The following is a 16,729-nucleotide window of genomic DNA, read 5'->3' on the forward strand; positions in this document are numbered from 1 at the left end:
GACATTTCACCAAAGAAGACATACAGATGGCCAAGAAACACATGAAAACCTGCTCAACATCACTAATTATTAGAAAAATGCAAATCAAAACCACAATGATATATCACTTCACACTTGTTTAGAACAGCTATCATCAAAGAGAACACAAATAACAAATATTGGTGAGGATGTGAAGAAAAGCGAACCCTGTACACTGTTGGTAGGAAGGTAAATTGGTTCAGCCACTATGGAAAACAAGTATGGAGGTTTCTCAAAACAGTATAAATAGAGCTACCATATGACTCAGCAATTCCAGTCCTGGATATATATCCAAAAAACAAAAACAAAAACAAAACACCCCCAAAAACACTAATTCAAAAAGATATATGCACGTCAACGTTCATGGCAGAATTATTTACAATTGCCAAGATGTGGAAACAACCTACGTGTCCATCAACAGATGAATGGATAAAGAAGATGTGGTGTATATATACAATGGAATACTACTCAGCCATAAGAGAGAATGAAATTTTGCCATTTGTAGCAACATGGATGGACTTGGAGGGCATTATGATAAGTGAAATAAGTCAGACAAAGAAAGATAAATACTGTATGATATCACTTGTACGTGGAATCTAAAAAATACAACAAACTAGTGAATATAACAAAAAATGATGCAGACTCACAGAATAAACTAGTGGTTACCAGTGGCGGGGGGGCAATATATGGATGGGGGAGTGGGAGGCACAAGCTATTGGTGTAAGACAGGCTCAAGGATGTGTTATACAACACGGGAATAGAGTCAATATTTTGTAATGACTGTAAATGAAAGTAACCTTTAAAATTGTATAAAAATACAGTATTGAGGGAAAATAAATTTAAAGATTAAAAAAATGAATATGGTCAGAAAAATTAGAAAATACATAAATATGACCACATCAACACACTAAAAGAGACATACTATGGATATGAAAGGAAAACCACTCCATTAATCTATAATTAAAAAAAAAACTTAGACTAGGAGTAGAAGGACACTTAACTTGATAAAGGATATATTTTTAAAATCTGCAATATATATATATCCTAATAGGAAAATATTAAAGTGCTCTTTAAAATGAAGAATCAGAAAGGTGGTCCTCTTTCACTCCGAGGTTCTGGCAAAATTAAAGCCATGAGGATAAAAAAAAGAATAAGAACAAATAAAATTATCACTGTTTGCAAGTGACATGACTATCTACATCTATAGGCAACTTATTAAAAGTAACAAGTATTCAAGATGTCTTCATATAACATCAAGATATAAAAGTCAATTGCAGAGGAGCTTTAAGATGGTGGAAGAGTAAGATATGGAGATCACCTTCCTCCCCACAACTACATCAGAAATACATCTAAATGTGGAACAACTCCTACAGAACACCTACTGAATGCTGGCAGAAGACCTCAGACTTCCCAAACGGCAAGAAACTCCCCATGTACCTGGGTAGGGCAAAAGAAAAAGAAAAAACAGAGACAAAACAAAAGGGACGGACTTGCACTGGTGGGAGGGAGCTATGAAGGAGGAAAGGTTTCCACACATTAGAAGCCCCTTCCCGGGCGGAGACTGCAGGTGGCGGAGGGGGGAAGCTTCACAGCCACGGAGGAGAGGACAGCCACAGGGGTGCGGAGGGGAAAGCAGAGAGATTCCCACACAGAGGAGCGGTGCTGACCAGCACTCACCAGCCCGAGAGGCTTGTCTGCTCACCTGCCGGGCGGGTGGGGGCTGGGAGCTGAGGCTCAGGCTTTGGAGGTCAGACCCCAGGGAGAGGACTGGGGTTGGCTGTGTGAACACAGCCTGAAGGGGGCTAGTGCGTGACAGCTAGCCGGGATGTAGTTTGGGAAAAAGTATGGAGCTGCCGAAGAGGCAAGAGACTTTTTTTGCCGCTGTGTTTCCTGGTGCGCAAGGAGAGGGGATTGAGAGCGCCACTTAAAGGAGCTCCAGACAGGGCATGAGCTGCGGCTATCAGCGTGGACCCCAGACAAGGGCATGAGATGCTAAGGCTGCTGCTGCAGCCACCAAGAAGCCTGTGTGCAAGCACAGGTCACTATCCACACCTCCCCTCCTGGGAGCCTGTGCAGCCCGCCACTGCCAGGGTCCCATGACCCAGGGACAACTTCCCCAGGAGAACACACGGCACGTCTCACACTGGTGCAATGGCATGCTGGCCTCTGCTGCCGCAGGCTCGCCCTGCACTCTGTAACCCTCCTGCCTCCCAGCCTGAGTGAGCCAGAGCCCACAAATCAGCTAATCCTTTAAGCCCGCCCTTTCTGAGAGAAGAATAGACGCCCTCAGGCGACCTACACACAGAGGCGGGGCCAAATCCAAAGCTGAACCCCAGGAGCTGTGTGAACAAAGAAGAGAAAGGGAAATCTCTCCCAGCAGCCACAGGAACAGCAGATTAAATCTCCACAATGAACTTGATGTACCCTGCCTCTGTGGAATACATGAATAGACAACGAATCATCCCAAATTGAGGAGGTGGACTTTGGGAGCAATGATCTATATATTTTCTTCCCTTTTTCTGTTTTTGTGAGTGTCTGTGTGTATGCTTCTCTGTGTGATTTTGTCTGTATACTTTTGCTTTTACTATTCATCCTAGCATAATGTCTGTCTGTTTTTTTTTGTTTTTTGTTTTTTTTTTAGTATAATTTTTAGCACTTGTTATCATTGGCAGATTTGTTTTTTGGTTTGGTTGCTCTCTTCTTTCTTTTTTTAAATTACTTAAAAAAATTTTTTTAATAATTATTTTTTATCTTAATGATTTTATTTTATTATATTTTATCTTCTTTCTTTTTTTCTCCCTTTTATTCTGAGCCCTGTGGATGACAGGCTCTTGGGGCTCCAGACAGGCATCAGGGCTCTACCTCTGAGGTGGGAGAGCCAAGTTCAGGACATTGGTCAACAAGAGACCTCCCAGCTCCATGTAATATCAAATGGCAAAAATCTCCCAGAGATCTCCATCTCAATGCCAAGCCCCAGGTCCACTCAACGACCAGCAAGCTACAGTGCTGGACACTCTATGCAAAACAACTACCAAGACAGGACCACAACCCCACCCATTAGCAGAGAGGCTGCCTAAAATCAAAATAAGGCCACAGACACCCCAAAACACACCACCAGATGTAGTCCTGCCCACCAGAAAGACAAGGTCCAGCCTCATCCACCAGAACAAAGGCACCAGTCACCTCCACCAGGAAGCCTACACAACTCAATGAACCAACCTTAGCCACTCGGGGCAGACACCAAACACAATGAGAACAACGAACCTGCAGCCTGTGAAAAGAAGACCCTAAACACAGTAAGTTAAGCAAATGAGAAGACAGAAAAACACACAGCAGATGAAGGAGCAAGGTAAAAATGTGCCAGACCTAACAAATGAATAGGAAATAAGCAGTCTACCTGAAAAAGAATTCAGAATAATGATAGTAAAGATGATCCAAAATCTTGGAAATAGAATGGAGAAAATACAAGAAACGTTTAACAAGGATCTAGAAGAAATAAGAGCAAACAAACAGTGATGAACAGCACAATAAATGAAAATAAAAATTCTCTAGAAGGGATCAATAGCTGAATAACTGAGGCAGAAGAATGGATAAGTGACCTGGAAGAAAAAACAGTGGAAAAAACTACTGCAGATCAGAATAAAGAAAAAAGAATGAAAAGAATTGAGGAGAGTCTCAGAGACTTCGGGGACAACAATAAATACACCAACATTCGAATTATAGGGGTCCCAGAAGAGGAAGAGAAAAAGAAAGGGACTGAGAAAGTAATTGAAAAGATTATAGTTGAAAACTTCCCTAATATGGGAAAGGAAATAGTTAATCAAGTCCAGGAAGCACAGAGAGTCCCATGCAGGATAAATCCAAGGAGAAAAGTGCCAAGACACATATTAATCAAACTATCAAAAATTAAATGCAAAGAGAAAATATTAAAAGCAGCAAGGGAAAAACAACAAATAATATACAAGGGAATTCCCATAAGGTTAACAGCTGATTTTTCAGCAGAAACTCTGCAAGCCAGAAGGGAGTGGCAGGACATATTTAAAGTGATGAAGGGGAAACACCTACAACCAAGATTACTCTACCCAGCAAGGCTCTTATTCAGATTTGACGGAGAAATTAAAAGCTTTACAGACAAGCAAACACTAAGAAAATTCAGCACCACCAAACCAGCTTTACAACAAATGCTAAAGGAACTTCTCTTGGCAGGAAACACAAGAGAAGGAAAAGACCTACAATAACAAACCCAAAACAATTAGGAAAATGGAAATAGGAATATACATATTGATAATTACTTCAAATATAAATGGATTAAATGCTCCAACCAAAAGACATAGACTGGCTGAATGGATACAAAAACAAGACCCGTATATATGCTGTCTATAGGAACTCACTTTAGACCTAGCGACACATACAGACTGAAAGTGAGGGGATGGAAAAAGACATTCCATGTAAATGGAAATCAAAAGAAAGCTTGAGCAGCAATTCTCATATCAGACAAAATAGACTTTAAAACAAAGACTATTACAAGAGACAAAGAAGGACATTACATAATGATCAAGGGATCGATCCAAAAAGAAGATCTAACAATTGTAAATATTTATGCACCCAACATAGGAGCACCTCAATACATAAGGCAAATACTAACAGCCATAAAAGGGGAAATTGACAGTAACACAGTCATAGTAGGGGACTTTAACACCCCACTTTCACCAAGGGACAGATCATCCAAAATGAAAATAAATAAGGAAACACAAGCTTTAAGTGGTACATTAAAGAAGATGGTCTTAATTGATATTTATAGGACATTCCAACCAAAAACAACAGAATACAGTTTCTTCTCAAGTGCTCATGGAACATTCTCCAGGATAGATCATATCTTGGGTCACAAATCAAGCCTTGGTAAATTTAAGAAAATTGAAATCATATCAAGTATCTTTTCCAACCACAATGCTATGAGACTAGATATCAATTACAGGAAAAAATCTGTAAAAAATACAAACACATGGAGCCTAAAAAATACACTACGTAATAACTAAGAGATCACTGAAGAAATCAAAGAGGAAATCAAAAAATACCTAGAAACAAATGACAAGAAAATACGATGACCCAAAACCTATGGGAAGCAGCAAAAGCAGTTCTAACAGGGAAGTTTAAAGCAATACAATCCTACCTTAAGAAACCAGAAACATCTCAAATAAACAACCTAACCTTACACCTAAAACAATTAGAGAAAGAAGGACACCAAAACCCCAAGCTTAGAAGATGGAAAGAAATAAGAAAGATCAGATCAGAAATAAATGAAAAAGAAATGAAGGAAATGATAACAAAGATCAATAAAACTAAAAGCTGGTTCTTTGAGAGGATAAACAAAATTGATAAACCATTAGCCAGGCTCAGCAAGACAAAAAGGGAGAAGACTCAAATCAATAGAATTAGAAATGAAAAAAGAAAAGTAACAACTGACCAGACAAAGATGTCATGAAGAAAGAAAACTACAGGCCAATATCACTGACGAACATAGATGCACAAATCCTCAACCAAATACTAGCAAACAGAATCCAAGAGCACATTAAATGGATCATACACCATGATCAAGTGGGGTTTATCCCAGGAATGCAAGGATTCTTCAATATATGCAAATCAATCAATGTGATACACCATATTAACAAATTGAAGTAGAAAAACCATATGATCATCTCAATAGATGCAGAAAGAGCTTTTGACAAAATTCAACATCTATTTATTTTAAAAACCCTCCAGAAAGCAGGCATAGAAAGAACCTACCTCAACATAGTAAAGGCCATATATGACACACCCAAAGCCAACATTGTTCCTAATGGTGAAAAACTGAAACCATTTCCACCAAGATCAGGAACAAGACAAGGTTGCCCACTCTCACCACTATTATTCAACATAGTTTTGGAAGTTCTAGCCACAGCAATTAGAGAAGAAAAAGAAATAAAAGGAATCCAAATCGGAAAAGAAGAAGTAAAGCTGTCACTGTTTGCAGACGACATGATACTATACATAGAGAATCCTAAAGCTGCTACCAGAAAACTACTAGAGCTAATCAATGAATTTGGTAAAGTAGCAGCATACAAAATTTATGCACAGAAGTCTCTTGCATTCCTATACACTAATGATGAAAAATCTGAAAATGAAATTAAGAAAACACTCCCATTTACCATTGCAACAAAAAGAATAAATTATCTAGGAATAAACCTACCCAAGGAGACAAAAGACCTGTATGCAGAAAATTATAAGACACTGAGGAAGGAAATGAAGGATGATACAAAGAGATGGAGAACTACCATGTTCTTGGATTGGAAGAATCAACTTTGTGAAAATGACTCTACTACCCAAAGCAATCTACAGATTCAATGCAATCCCTATCAAACTACCACTGGCATTTTTCACAGAACTAGAACAAATAATTTCACAATTTGTATGGAAACACAAAAGACCCCAAATAGCCAAAGCAATCTTGAGAACGAAAAACGGAGCTGGAGGAATCAGGCTCCCTGACTTCAGACTATACTACAAAGCTACAGTAATCAAGACAGTATGGTACTGGCACAAAAATAGAAATATACATCAATGGAACAGGATAGAAAAACCAGAGATAAACCCAGGCACATATGGTCACCTTATGTTTGATAAAGGGAACAAGAATATACAATGGAGAAAAAACAGCCTTTTCAATAAGTGGTGCTGGGAAAACTGGACAGCTACATGCAAAAGAATGAAATTAGAACACTCCCTAACACTATACACAAAAATAAACTCAAAATGGATTAATGACCTAAATGTAAGGCCAGACACTATCAAACTCTTAGAGGAAAACATAGGCAGAACACTCCATCACATAAATCACAGAAAGATCCTTTTTGACTCACCTCCTAGAGAAATGGAAATAAAAACAAAAATAAACAAATGGGACCTAATGAAACTTAAAACGTTTTGCACAGCAAAGGAAACCTTAAACAAGACGAAAAGACAGTCCTCAGAATGGGAAAAAATATTTGCAAATGAAGCAACTGACAAATGATTAATCTCCCAAATTTACAAGCAGCTCCATGCAGGTCAATATCAAAAACACAAACAACCTAATCCAAAAATGGGCAGAAGACCTAAATAGAAATTTCTCCAAAGAAGATATACAGATTGCCAACAAACACATGAAAGGATGCTGAACATCACTAACCTTTAGAGAAATGCAAATCACAACTACAATGAGGTATCACCTCACACTGGTCAAAATGGCCATCATACAAAAATCTATAAACAATAAATATTGGAGAGGGTGTGGAGAAAAGAGAACCCTCTTGCACTGTTGGTGGGAGTGTAAATTGATACAGCCACTATGGAGGACACTATGGACGCATCTCAAAAAACTAAAAATAGAACTACCATACGACCCAGCAATCCCACTACTGGGCATATACTCTGAGAAAACCATAATCCAAAAAGAGTCATGTAGCACAATGTTCATTACAGCTCTACTTACAATAACCAGGGCATGGAAGAAATCTAAGTGTCCATCAACAGATGAATGGATAAAGAAGATGTGGCACATATATACAATGGAATATTACTCAGCCATAAAAAGAAACGAAATTGAGTTATTTGTAGTGATATGGATGGACATAGAATCTGTCATACAGAGTGAAGTAAGTGAGAACGAGAAAAACAAATACCATATGCTAACACATATATATGGAATCTAAAAGAAAAAAAAAAGGTCATGAAGAACCTAGGGGCAGAAGAGGAATAAAGACACAGACCTACTAGAGAATGGGCTTGAGGATACGGGGAGGCGGAAGGGTAAGCTGTGACAAAGTGAGAGAGTGGCATGGACATATATACACTACCAAATGCAAAATAGATAGCTAGTGGGAAGCTGCCACATAGCACAGGGAGATCTGCTCGGTGCTTTGTGACCACCTAGTGGGTGAGATAGGGAGGGTGGGAGGGAGGGAGACGCAGGAGGGAAGAGATATTGGGATATATGTGTATGTATAACTGATTCACTTTGTTATAAAGCAGAAACTAACACACCACTGTAAAGCAATTATACTCCAATAAAAATGTTTAAAAAAAAAGTCAGTTGCATTTCCATATATACACAATAAGCAACTAGAAAACTTAACTGACTTTTTAGAAGAGTCATGTTAACATAGCATCAACATGTTAAATACCAAAAGATAAACATTAAAATATGTAAAAGACTGATACCAAAGTTTATAAAACTTTACTGAAGGACAATACACCAAGGGAATGGAATAGACAGCCCAGAAATGCCCATGCATAGTTGCCATGGTAGACCAGTGAGGTGGGAGGGGAATGGTTATTCACATGGAAATATGTGAAATTGGATCTCTGTTTCACACTGTACACAAAAGTCAACTACAGAGGGCTAAAGTTCTTAAATGTTAAAAGCAAAACTTTAAAATATTAAGTGAAAACCATAGGTGGATATATTTCCAACCTCGGTTAGGGTTAGGGAAGCATTTCTTAAACAAGACACAGAAAGTACCAAAAAAAAAAAAAAGAATAAATTTTATTACATTATTATGAGAACTTCTGATCAAAGATATCTGAAAGAAAATGGAAAGATAGTTTACATACTGCAAAAAGATATTCACACTACTGACAGAGAATTGGTATCAAAAATATATAATATTCCTAGAATTTCTAGGAATAAATAATCAAAAAGAAAATGGGCAAAAAACATGAATGAAAAACATAGAACTCAAAAACATATGGGCACTAACCATATGAAGAAATATTAAAATTCATTTGTGCTCAGGGAAATACAAATCAGGATCACAATGAGATATAATTTTACAATCAGCAAAACTTAAAAAGTCTGACAAAATCAAGTACCAAAGAGGATGTGGACGAGCACGTCCTCAGTTTACACTGTTGGTGGAAGTGCAAATTGGTACTACCACTTTGGAAAACAGTTTGGCATTATCTTATAATACTGAACATTCTCAAGCCCTATAACCTGGCAATTCTACTCCTGGGGAAGCTCTTGCACATATGTGTGAGGTGATGTATTTAGAAACCATCAACAAAATGAAAAGGCAACTTACCCAATGGGAGAAAATATTTGTGAATCATGTATCTAATAAAGGGTTAATATCCAAAATATATAAAGAACTCATGCAACACCAAAAAACCAAACAATTCAGTTTAAAAATAGTCAGAAGATCTGAATAGACATTTTTCCAAAGAAGACATACAGATGGCCAACAGGCATGTGAAAAGATGTTCAATATTATTAATCATCAGGGAAATGAAAATCAAAACCACAATGAGATCACCTCACTCCTGTCAGAATGGCTATTATCAAAAAGACAAGAAATGACAAATTGTTGATGTGGAGAAAAGGAAACCCTTGTGCACTGTTGGTGGGAATATAAATTGGTGTAGCCACTATGGAAAACAGTATGGAGGTTCCTCAAAACATTAAACATAGAACTACCATACAATCCAGCAATTCCACTTTTGGGTATTTAACTGAAGACAATGAAAACACTAACTTGAAAAGATATATGCACCCCCGTGTTCATTGCAGCACTATTCACAATAGCCAAGATATGGAAACAACCTAAGTGTCCACTGATGGATGAATGAATGAGAAATTTTGGAGTATACACACACACACACACACACACACACACACACACACACACACACACAATGGAATATTATTCAGTCATAAAAAAAGAGTAAAACCTTGCCATTTGCAGCAATAATATGGATGAAACTTGAGGGCATTATAATAAGTGAAAGAAGTCGGATACAGACAGACAAATACTGTATGATCTCTCCTATATGAGGTATCTAAAAAAAAACACACACACACACACACACACACACACACACACACACAATGGAATATTATTCAGTCATAAAAAAAGAGTAAAACCTTGCCATTTGCAGCAATAATATGGATGAAACTTGAGGGCATTATAATAAGTGAAAGAAGTCGGATACAGACAGACAAATACTGTATGATCTCTCCTATATGAGGTATCTAAAAAAAAACAAAACAAAAAAACCAACCAACCAAACAAACAAACAAAACCCAAACAAAAATAACCAACCTCATACAGAGAAAGATTGATGGTTGCCAGAGTTTGGGGGTGGGGGTTTGGAGAAATGGGTATTATCTATTAAGAATTTTAAAAGCTAATCAAAGATAAGAAAATTTAAAATATAAATATTGGGAAAGAAGAAATCAATTGTCTTTGTTCATACATGACATAATCATCTATGTAGAAAATCTAAAAGAATCAACAAAACACTTCTGAAACTAATAAGCAATTATAGCAAGGTTGCAGCATACAAGGTTAATATACAAAAGTCACTTTCCTATTTAACCAGCAATGAATAAGTGAAATTTGAAATTAAAAACATGATACCATTTACATTAGCACCCCCAAAATTAAATACTTAATAATAAGTCTAACAAAATATGTACAAGATCTATATGAGGAAAATGTCAAAATTCTGATGAAAGAAATCTCAGAAGAACTAAATAAATGGAGAGATGTTTCATGTTCAGGGATAGGAAGATTCAATATTGTCAAGACATCAGTTCTTCCTAACTTGATTCATAAATTCAACACAGCCGCAATCAAAACCCCAGCAAGTTATTTTGTGGATATTGACAAACTGATTCTAAAGTTTATATGGAAAGGCAAAAGATCCAGAACAGCCAATACAATACTGAAGGAGAAGAACAGAGTTACATGACTGACACCATCTGACTTCAAGACTTACTATAAAACTAAAAAATCAGAAAACGTGGTACAGGCATACCTCAGAGATATTGTGTGTTCAATTCCAGACCACCACAATAAAGTGAATACCACAATAAAGAAAGTCACGTAAATTTTCTGGTTTCCCAGTACATATAAATGTTGTATTTACGCTGTACTGTAGTCTGTAAAGTGTGCAATAGCATTATGTCAAAAAAAACAATGTAAGTACCTTAATAAAAACCATTTTATTGCTGAAAAATGCTAACCATCATCTGAACCTTCAGGGAGTCATAATTTTTTGCGGCTGGAGGATTTGAAATATTGTGAGCATTATCACAATGTGACACAGAGACATGGTGTGAGCAAATGCTCCTAGAAAAATAGCTGATGGGCTTGCTTGATGCAGGGTTGCCACAGACTTTCAAAATTTGTGAAAAACATAGTCTCTGTGATGCACAGTAAAGTGAAGTGCAACAAAATGAGGTTTGCCTGTACTGGTGAAAAGATAAACAGATCCATGGCACAGAGAATAGAGCTCAGAAATAGACCAATATAAATGTTGTCAACTGATCTATAGCAAAGGATCAAAAGCAATACAATGGAGAAAAGATAATCTTTTTTAACAAATGGTGCTGGAACAACTGGACATTCACACACACAAAAAAAGTTTAAAAAAAAATCTAGACACAGACTTTTTACCCTTCACAAAAAGGTAACTCAAAATGAATCACAAATTTACTTATTTATTTATTTATTTATTTATTAACATCTTTAATGGAGTATAATTGCTTTACAATGTTGTGTTAGTTTCTGCTGTATAACAAAGTGAATCAGCTATATGCATACATATATCCCCATATTCCCACTCTCTTGTGTCTCCCTCCCACCCTCCTTATCCTACCCCTCTAGGTGGTTGCAAAGCACCTAGCTTATCTCCCTATGCTATGCAGCTGCTTCCCACTAGCTATTTATTATACATTTGGTAGTGTATATATGTCAATGTTACTCTCTCATTTCATCCCAGCTTACCCTTCCCCTTCCCCGTGTCCTCAAGTGCATTCTCTACGTCTCCGTCTTTATTCCTGTTCTGCCCCTAGGTTCATCGGAACCATTTTTTTTTTCTTTTCGATTCCATATATATGTGTTAGCATACAGTATTTGTTTTTCTCTTTCTGACTTACTTCACTCTCTATGACAGACTCTAGGTCCATCCACCTCACTACAAATAACTCAATTTCGTTTCTTTTTATGGCTGAGTAATATTCCATTGTATATAAGTGCCACATCTTCTTTATCCATTCATCTGTTGATGGACACTTAGGTTGCTTCCATGTCCTGACAAATAGAGCTGCAATGAACATTGTGGTACATGACTCTTTTTGAATTATGGTTTTCTCAGTGTATATGTCCAGTAGTGGGATTGCTGGGTTGTATGGTGGTTCTATTTTTAGTTTTTTAAGGAACGTCCATAGTGTTCTCCATAGTTGCTGTATCAATTTACATTCCCTCCAGCAGTGCAGGAATGTTCCCTTTTCTCCACACCCTCTAGAGCATTTATTGTTTGTAGATTTTTTGATGATGGCCATTCTGACTGGTGTGAGGTGATACCGCATTGTAGTTTTGTGAATCACATATTTAAATGTAAACGCAAAACTATAAAACACTAGAAGACAACATAGAATAAAATTGAGATGACTTTGGATGTGGCAATGACTTATTAGATACAACACCAAAAGTATGACCCACGAAAGAAATAATGGAGAGGCTGGACTTTCTTAGAATAAAAACTTCTTATCTGTGAAAGACAATATCAAGAGAATAAGACAAGCTGAAGACTGCTAGAAAATATTTGATAAAGGACTGTTATCCTAAGTATACAAAGAACTCTTAAAACTCAACAGTAAGGAAACAAACAACTTGATTAAAAAGTAGTACAAAGACCTCAACAGACATCTCAAAGAAGATTTACAGATGACAAATAAGCATATGAAAAGATGTTCCCTGGGCTTCCCTGGTGGCGCAGTGGTTGAGAATCTGCCTGCCGATGCAGGGAACACGGGTTCGTGCCCCGGTCCCGGAAGATTCCACATGCCGCGGAGCGGCTGGGCCCGTGAGCCATGGCCACTGAGCCTGTGCGTCCAGAGCCTGTGCTCCGCAGTGGGAGAGGCCACAACAGTGAGAGGCCTGCGTACCACACACACACACACACAAAAAGGATGTTCCCCATCATCTATCATTAGGGAACTGCAAATGAAAATAACTAGATACTATTAGCTGTTTATTAAAATAGCCAAAATCCAAAAGACTGACAACACCAAATGCTGGTGAGGATGTAGAGCAGCAGAAAGTCTCACAAACTGTTAGTGGGAGTGCAAAATGGCACAGTCTCTTTGGAAGACGGTTTGGTGGTTTATGACAAAACTAAACATACCCTTACCAAACAATCCAGAAATCCTGTTCCTTGGTGTTTACCCAAAGGAATTGAAAACTTATGTCCATACAGAAACCTGCAAATGGATGTGTATAGTAGCTTTATTTATAATTACCATAACCTGGAAGCAACCAAGATGTCCATCAGCAGGTAAATGAATAAGTAAACTGTGGGACATCCAGACAATGGAATAACATTCAGCACTAAAAAGAATGAGCTATCAAGCCACAAAAAGCCATGGAGAAAACTTAGATACATATTATTAAGTGAATGATGCCAATCTGAAATGGCTACATACTTTATGATTCCAACTATATAACATTCTGGAAAAGGCAAAACTATGAAGACAGTAAAAAGATCAGTGGTTGCCAAGGGGTAGGGGGGAAGAAGGGATGAATTGGCAGAGCACAGATGATTTTTAGGGCAGTGAAAATACTGTCTATGATACGATAATGGGGGGATAACTGTCATTATAAATTTATCCAAATCCATAGAATGTTCAACATCAGAGTGAACCATAATGGAAACTATAGACTTTGGGTGGTAATAATGTGTCAATGTAGATTCATCAGTTGTAACCAATGTGCCACTCTGGTCGGGGATGTTGATAATGGGAGAGCCTATGTATGCGTGTGTGGCAGGGGCAGTGGGGAGCATATGAGAAATCTCTCTACCTTCTGCTCAATTTTGCTGTGAATCTAAAACTGCTCTAAAAAAATAGCGTCTATTAAAAGAAAAAGCAAAGGAATAATAAACATAAGATCCAGGATAGTGTTTACATAGGATATGGGAGGAAGAGGAATGGGATTGACAGGGAACTTATTGTAGATATAAGTTATTGTTAATATTTCAGTTTTCATATGCCTAGAGTTTCATGGGTTTGTTGTAATATCAGTAAGCAAGCAAATAAATAGAAAGTCTTACAAGGAACCATGGATGAATGTGTGTAATGAACTACAGTTTAGAATTAATCTAATTTTGTGTACCTGAGATCCAATAAATGTATAGAAAAAGAATAGCCAATTTTTAAAATTAAATACAGTTAGAGGAAAGAAAAAAATCAGGCAATTAAGCCAAGAGCCCAGTGACATGTTGATGGCAGATATGGAACAGTTGCAGGGAGAAATTTCTCCCCCTGAGACTGTCATCCGTGATAAGTTTTATCTTAATGGTATGAGAAACAGGGAAACAAGAACATGTTTTGACCAAAAAACTTTCCCCAAATTCATAACTCCCCCTGGTATCCTGCAGGACCCAATTAAAGGAACTGAAATCAATAAACTTTCACCCATGGTAAACCATCTAGCATCATCATGATTCTGGTAGCAGACACCTTTAGCTGTTCACCAAAAATCTGTGCTGCCTGCTCTGCATTGCAGAGATGTCACCGAACTATGGCTGCCCGCAGGGATCTGCATGTCCCAGACCCATTTGCAGGAGCGAACGACGGAGTCCTGGCCGGTGAAATGTGAGCAGAAGTGACGTCACCAACTTCCAGCTGGCCTTATGCCTCCCACAGGGTGGCCCTCCGCCCCTTTTCCCCTTCCAGTCGGCTGGAATGGAGACGACCTCAAAGCCAAATGTTGAAGGTGGAGGAGCTATGCTCAGCCCAGGGACGGAATGACTGTGTGGAGAGGGGCTGCCCCAGGATTGTGTGTATCCACTTGCTTTCGTTACATCGGTAATAGTGTAACTTATCACTGTGTTTTCCCGTATACATTTTTGGGGTGTATTTGCTACAGCAGCTAGTATCACCTAAACCAATGCAGCCCCCAACACCTATTTCCTGTGTGCAGGAAACAGCAGGGACAGGAGAGGGTGTGACCAGGGCATAGGAGGACGAGAACAAATTCCTGAGGCACAGAGGGACTCATGCCACTAAAGATGACTCTGCACCCCCAACACTGAGGTCACAGTCCAGTTACACCACGACTCAGCTATAGACTGTGTAGCCAAGTAGTTACACTTGCAGTTTCCGGCAACAGGCTGCTCTATTAAAATCCTGCTCGTGTGACCCACTAACTGCACGACAGGCAGGTAATAAATCCCTGTGAACCCGTTTATCATCCATAAAATGGTGTTTGTAGCCATACCCACTTCAAGGAACTGTTGTTGCCGTTAAATGAACTGATAACGTGCAAAGGAGTTGGCGTAGCACTGCTTTGTTGTCGATATTAAATAAATGTTAGCTGTTGCCATTATTTTTCCTCTTGTTATTGCCATCTTTACAATGGCTTGTAAGTAAAGCAATCTAGAAAGGACACTGGCTAAGGAATACCCTGGAAGGGAACTGTATTTACTTCCTTTCCCTTCTCCCCCACATATTTTCAAATCGTAACACTTGTATAGGCTTGTATAGGTGTAACAATTGCTGAGGAATAATATTCTGCACCTTTTCAAGTGCTGTCATTGCCATTATCTCCATGAATCTTGATAGCAACCCCATGAGGTTGATAGGAATTATATTCCCACTTTACAAAGGAAACATCACCAGGTGCCAGCCAGTCCCTGTGTTCTAAGTCCAGGACTTTTTCCACTACCTCACAGTGCTTTCCTTGAGGCAAAGCCTTGCATGCTATCCAGTTCTCTAAGGATGGAGGAATTTTATCTCACATGTTAGAATGTACCAGATCATCTGTTTGTAATTATTTTTTACCGAAAATTATTTCTTTAAATTATCTTCTTTCTCAATGAATATCAACTACTGTGAATTTCTGCTGTTTACAGCTGATCCCATTAACTCTGAATAAGGGCTCTTCATCTCCAAGTTGCTGTCTTTCTCTCTTGGGCTAAAGCTACAAAAGGGCAGCCACACTGACACAATTCACAAAAGCCAACAATGACATCAGCTAGTCGGAGGTCTGTCCAGCAATACCCAGAAGGACCAGAGAGGCAATGAAATATATTGGGTCACTGATAAAATATTTTTATTCATTGCAGCTAAATCAAAAGCATACATGGCTTAGGATAGCAGGAAGTAGGAATTAGGCCTAACTGGTCCTCTTTATTATCCTAGCAGTTTGGACTTCCCTGGTGGCACAGTGGTTAAGAATCCTCCTGCCAATGCAGGGGACACAGGTTTGAGCCCTGGTCTGGGAAGATCCCACATGCCGTGGAGCAACTAAGCCCATGTGCCACAACTACTGAGCCTGTGATCTAGAGCCCATGAGCCACAACTACTGAGCCTGTGTGCTGCAACTACTGAAGCCCACGCACCTAGAGCCTGTGCTCCGCAACAAGAGAAGCCACCGCAATGAGAAGCCCGTGCATGGCAACAAAGAGTAGCCCCCGCTCACCGCAACTAGAGAAAGCCCACACGCAGCAACAAAGACCCAACACAGCCAAAAATAAATGAATTAAAAAAAAATATCCTAGCAGTTAAATATCTATACATTTTTGGCCTCCTAAGTTTGAGGTTTTGAAAATCAAGAGGTAACCAAAGAGATTCAGACACAGTAACATTCTAAAGTTGGCATGGATTTTCTCTATCAGCTCTGCAAAATAT

The sequence above is a fragment of the Physeter macrocephalus genome, chromosome 1, assembly GCF_002837175.3.
Source record: "Physeter macrocephalus isolate SW-GA chromosome 1, ASM283717v5, whole genome shotgun sequence".
Classification (NCBI taxonomy): domain Eukaryota; kingdom Metazoa; phylum Chordata; class Mammalia; order Artiodactyla; family Physeteridae; genus Physeter; species Physeter macrocephalus.